The sequence below is a fragment of the Argopecten irradians genome, chromosome 6 (genome assembly GCF_041381155.1).
Source record: "Argopecten irradians isolate NY chromosome 6, Ai_NY, whole genome shotgun sequence".
In the NCBI taxonomy this organism is placed as follows: Eukaryota; Metazoa; Mollusca; class Bivalvia; order Pectinida; family Pectinidae; genus Argopecten; species Argopecten irradians.
This window is the reverse complement of record NC_091139.1, coordinates 41,219,704-41,227,502: the sequence shown is the minus strand read 5'-3', so window position 1 is coordinate 41,227,502 and position 7,799 is coordinate 41,219,704.

Below are 7,799 nucleotides of genomic sequence, written 5' to 3'. Positions count from 1 at the left end.
TCACACTTACTACATCATCTAGACAAGCCTATACATCCTACATACAACAAGCCTCCCAAAACATACAGACATCCACACACACAACACCTATATACCGCAGCCTCCCAAAACATACAGACATCCACACACACAACACCTATATACCGCAGCCTCCCAAAACATACAGACATCCACACACACAACACCTATATACCGCAGCCTCCCAAAACATACAGACATCCTGATCCACACACAACACCTATATACCGCAGCCTCCCAAAACAAACATACACATCCACACACAACAACACCTATATACCGCAGCTCCCCCCAAAACACATACAGACATCCACACACACAACACCTATATACCGCAGCCTCCCAAAACATACAGACATCCACACACACAACACCTATATACCGCAGCCTCCCAAAACATACATGCATTCTGATCCACACACACACACACACAACACCTATATACCGCAGCCTCCCAAAACATATCATCGACATCCACACACACAACACCTATATACCGCAGCCTCCCAAAACATACAGACATCCACACACACAACACCTATATACCGCAGCCTCCCAAAACATACAGACATCCACACACAACACCTATATACCGCAGCCTCCCAAAACATACAGACATCCACACACAACACCTATATACCGCAGCCTCCCAAAACATACAGACATCCACACACACAACACCTATATACCGCAGCCTCCCAAAACATACAGACATCCACACACACAACACCTATATACCACAGCCTCCCAAAACATACAGACATCCACACACACAACACCTATATACCGCAGCCTCCCAAAACATACAGACATCCACACACACAACACCTATATACCGCAGCCTCCCAAAACATACAGACATCCACACACACAACACCTATATACCGCAGCCTCCCAAAACATACAGACATCCACACACACAACACCTATATACCGCAGCCTCCCAAAACATACAGACATCCACACACACAACACCTATATACCGCAGCCTCCCAAAACATACAGACATCCATCACACACAACACACACAACACCTAATATACCGCAGCCTCCCAAAACATACAGACATCCACACACACAACACCTATATACCGCAGCCTCCCAAAACATACAGACATCAACACACACACAACACCTATATACCGCAGCCTCCCAAAACATACAGACATCCACACACACAACACCTATATACCGCAGCCTCCCAAAACATACAGACATCCACACACACAACACCTATATACCGCAGCCTCCCAAAACATACAGACATCCACACACACAACACCTATATACCGCAGCCTCCCAAAACATACAGACATCCACACACACAACACCTATATACCGCAGCCTCCCAAAACATACATCAGACATCCACACACACAACCACCTATATACCGCAGCCTCCCAAAACATACAGACATCCACACACACAACACCTATATACCGCAGCCTCCCAAAACATACAGACATCCACACACACAACACCTATATACCGCAGCCTCCCAAAACATACAGACATCCACACACACAACACCTATATACCGCAGCCTCCCAAAACATACAGACATCCTGATCACACACACAACACCTATATACCGCAGCCTCCCAAAACATACAGACATCCACACACACAACACCTATATACCGCAGCCCTCCCAAAACATACAGACATCCACACACACAACACATATATACCACAGCCTCCCAAAACATACAGACATCAACACACACAACACCTATATACCGCAGCCTCCCAAAACATACATGCATTCTGATCCACACACACAACACCTATATACCGCAGCCTCCAAAAACAAATCGACATCCACACACACAACACCTATATACCGCAGCCTCCCAAAACATACAGACATATATACACACACAACACCTATATACCGCAGCCTCCCAAATCATACAGACATCCACACACACAACACCTATATACCGCAGCCTCCCAAAACATACAGACATCCACACACACAACACCTATATACCGCAGCCTCCCAAAACATACAGACATCCACACACACAACACCTATATACCGCAGCCTCCCAAAACATACATGCATTCTGATCCACACACAACACCTATATACCGCAGCCTCCCAAAACATACAGACATCCACACACACAACACCTATATACCGCAGCCTCCCAAAACATACAGACATATATACACACACAACACCTAATATACCGCAGCCTCCCAAAACATACAGACATCCAACACACAACACCTATATACCGCAGCCTCCCAAAACATACAGACATCCACACACACACACCTATATACCGCAGCCTCCCAAAACATACAGACATCATACACACACACACAACACCTATATACCGCAGCCTCCCAAAACATACAGACATCCACACACACAACACCTATATACCGCAGCCTCCCAAAACATACAGACATCCACACACACAACACCTATATACCGCAGCCTCCCAAAACATACAGACATCCACACACACAACACCTATATACCGCAGCCTCCCAAAACATACAGACATCCACACACACAACACCTATATACCGCAGCCTCCCAAAACATACAGACATCCACACACACAACACCTATATACCGCAGCCTCCCAAAACATACAGACATCCACACACACTACATCCACACACAACACACCTACATACCGCAGCCTCCCAAAACATACAGACATCCACACACACAACACCTATATACCGCAGCCTCCCAAAACATACAGACATCCACACACACAACACATATATACCACAGCCTCCCAAAACATACAGACATCAACACACACAACACCTATATACCGCAGCCTCCCAAAACATACATCACAGACATCCACACACACAACACCTATATACCGCAGCCTCCCAAAACATACAGACACATCACACACACACACACCTCTATATACCGCAGCCTCCCAAAACATACAGACATATACCACACACACAACACCTATATACCGCAGCCTCCCAAAACATACAGACATCCACACACACAACACCTATATACCGCAGCCTCCCAAAACATACATGCATTCTGAATCCACACACAAACACCTATATACCGCAGCTCCCAAAACATACAGACATCCACACACACAAACACCTATATACCGCAGCCTCCCAAAACATACAGACATCCACACACACACAACACCTATATACCACAGCCTCCCAAAAACATACAGACATCCACACACACAACACCTATATACCGCAGCCTCCCAAAACATACAGACATCCACACACACAACACCTATATACCGCAGCCTCCCAAAACATACAGACATCCTGATCCACACACAAACACCTATATACCGCAGCCTCCCAAAACATACAGACATCCACACACACAACACCTATATACCGCAGCCTCCCAAAACATACAGACATCCACACACACAAACACTATATACCGCAGCCTCCCAAAACATACAGACATCCACACACAAAACAATATACCGCAGCCTCCCAAAACATACATACATCCACACACACAACACCTATATACCGCAGCCTCCCAAAACATACAGACATCCACACACACAACACCTATATACCGCAGCCTCCCAAAACATACAGACATCCACACACACAAACACCTATATACCGCAGCCTCCCAAAACATACAGACATCCACACACACAACACCTATATACCGCAGCCTCCCAAAACATACATGCATTCTGATCCACACACACAACACCTATATACCGCAGCCTCCAAAAACAAATCGACATCCACACACACAACACCTATATACCGCAGCCTCCCAAAACATACAGACATATATACACACACAACACCTATATACCGCAGCCTCCCAAATCATACAGACATCCACACACACAACACCTATATACCGCAGCCTCCCCAAAACATACAGACATCCACACACAACAACACTATATACCGCAGCCTCAAAACATACAGACATCACACACACAACACCTATATACCGCAGCCTCCCAAAACATACAGACATCCACACACACAACACCTATATACCGCAGCCTCCCAAAACATACAGACATCCACACACACACTATATACCTCCAACAGCCTCCCAAAACAATACAGCACATCCATCCACACACACAACACTATATACCGCAGCCTCCCAAAACATACAGACATATACACACACACAACACCTATATACCGCAGCCTCCCAAAACATACAGACATCCATCACACACAACACCTATATACCGCAGCCTCCCAAAACATACAGACATCCACACACACAACACCTATATACCGCAGCCTCCCAAAACATACAGACATCCACACACACAACACCTATATACCGCAGCCTCCCAAAAATACAGACATCCACACACACACAACACCTATATACCGCAGCCTCCCAAAACATACAGACATATATCCACACACACTCACCTATATACCGCAGCCTCCCAAAACATACGACATCCACACACACAACACCTATATACCGCAGCCTCCCAAAACATACAGACACACACAACACCTATATACCGCAGCCTCCCAAAACATACAGACATCCACACACACAACACCTATATACCGCAGCCTCCCAAAACATACAGACATCCACACACACAACACCTATATACCGCAGCCTCCCAAAACATACAGACATCCACACACACAACACCTATATACCGCAGCCTCCCAAAACATACAGACATCCACACACACAACACCTATATACCGCAGCCTCCCAAAACATACAGACATCCACACACACAACACCTATATACCGCAGCCTCCCAAAACATACAGACATCCACACACACAACACCTATATACCGCAGCCTCCAAAAACATACAGACATCCACACACAACAACACCTATATACCGCAGCCTCCCAAAACATACAGACATCCACACACACAACACCTATATACCGCAGCCTCCCAAAACATACATGCATTCTGATCCACACACACAACACCTATATACCGCAGCCTCCAAAAACAAATCGACATCCACACACACAACACCTATATACCGCAGCCTCCCAAAACATACAGACATCCACACACACAACACCTATATACCGCAGCCTCCCAAAACATACAGACATCCACACACACAACACCTATATACCGCAGCCTCCCAAAACATACAGACATCCACACACACAACACCTATATACCGCAGCCTCCCAAAACATACAGACATCCACACACACAACACCTATATACCGCAGCCTCCCAAAACATACAGACATCCACACACACAACACCTATATACCGCAGCCTCCCAAAACATACATGCATTCATCCACACACACAACACCTATATACCGCAGCCTCCCAAAACATACATGCATTCTGATCCACACACACAACACCTATATACCGCAGCCTCCAAAAACAAATCGACATCCACACACACAACACCTATATACCGCAGCCTCCCAAATCATACAGACATCCACACACACAACACATATATACCACAGCCTCCCAAAACATACAGACATCCTGATCCACACACAACACCTATATACCGCAGCCTCCCAAAACATACAGACATCCACACACACAACACCTATATACCGCAGCCTCCCAAAACATACAGACATCCACACACACAACACCTATATACCGCAGCCTCCCAAAACATACAGACATCCACACACACAACACCTATATACCGCAGCCTCCCAAAACATACAGACATCCACACACACAACACATATATACCACAGCCTCCCAAAACATACAGACATCAACACACACAACACCTATATACCGCAGCCTCCCAAAACATACATGCATTCTGATCCACACACACAACACCTATATACCGCAGCCTCCAAAAACAAATCGACATCCACACACACAACACCTATATACCGCAGCCTCCCAAAACATACAGACATCCACACACACAACACCTATATACCGCAGCCTCCCAAAACATACAGACATATATACACACACAACACCTATATACCGCAGCCTCCCAAAACATACAGACATCCACACACACAACACCTATATACCGCAGCCTCCCAAAACATACAGACATCCACACACACAACACCTATATACCGCAGCCTCCCAAAACATACAGACATCCACACACACAACACCTATATACCGCAGCCTCCCAAAACATACAGACATCCACACACACAACACCTATTACAAACCACAGCCTCCCAAAAACATACAGACATCCAAAACACACATACACATATATACCCAGCCTCCCAAAACATACAGACATCACACACACAACACCTATATACCGCAGCCTCCCAAAACATACAGACATCCACACACACAACACCTATATACCGCAGCCTCCCAAAAACAGAACATATATACCGCAGCTCCCAAACATACAGACATCCACACACACAACACATATATACCGCAGCCTCCCAAAACATACAGACATCCACACACACAACACCTATATACCGCAGCCTCCCAAAACATACATGACATTCTGATCCACACACACAACACCTATATACCGCAGCCTCCAAAAACAAAATACGACATCCACACACACAACAACACTATATACCGCAGCCTCCCAAAACATACAGACATATATACACCACACAACACCTATATACCGCAGCCTCCCAAAACATACAGACATATACACACACAACACCTATATACCGCAGCCTCCAAAAACATACAGACATCCATCCACACACAACACCTATATACCGCAGCCTCCCAAAACATACAGACATCCACACACACAACACCTATATATACCGCAGCCTCCAAAACATACAGACATATATCCACACACACACACCTATATACCGCAGCCTCAAAAACATACAGACATCCACACACACAACACCTATATACCGCAGCCTCCCAAAACATACAATCTGATCCACACACACAACACCTATATACCGCAGCCTCCCAAAACATACAGACATCCACACACACAACACCTATATACCGCAGCCTCCCAAAACATACAGCATTCATCCACACACACAACACCAGCCTCCAAATATACCATCAGCCTCCACCTAATACCAGCAACATACAGACATCCACACACACACACACACCTATATACCGCAGCCTCCCAAAACATACAGACATCCACACACACAACACCTATATACCGCAGCCTCCCAAAACATACAGACATCCACACACACAACACCTATATACCGCAGCCTCCCAAAACATACAGACATCCACACACACAACACCTATATACCGCAGCCTCCCAAAACATACAGACATCCACACACACAACACCTATATACCGCAGCCTCCAAAACATACAGACATCCACACACACACACACCTATATACCGCAGCCTCCCAAAACATACAGACATCCACACACACAACAACATATATAACCGCAGCCTCCCAAAACATACAGACATCCATCACACACACAACACTATATACCGCAGCCTCCCAAAACATACAGACATCCTGATCCACACACACAACACCTATATACCGCAGCCTCCCAAAACATACAGACATCACACACACAACACATATATACCGCAGCCTCCCAAAACATACAGACATCCATCCACACACACACAACACCTATATACCGCAGCCTCCCAAAAAACATACAGACATCCACACACACAACACCTATATACCACAGCCTCCCAAAACATACAGACATCCACACACACAACACCTATATACCGCAGCCTCCCAAAACATACATACATCCACACACAACACATATAACGCAGCACATACATCCACACACAACACCTATATACCGCAGCCTCCCAAAACATACAGACATCCACACACA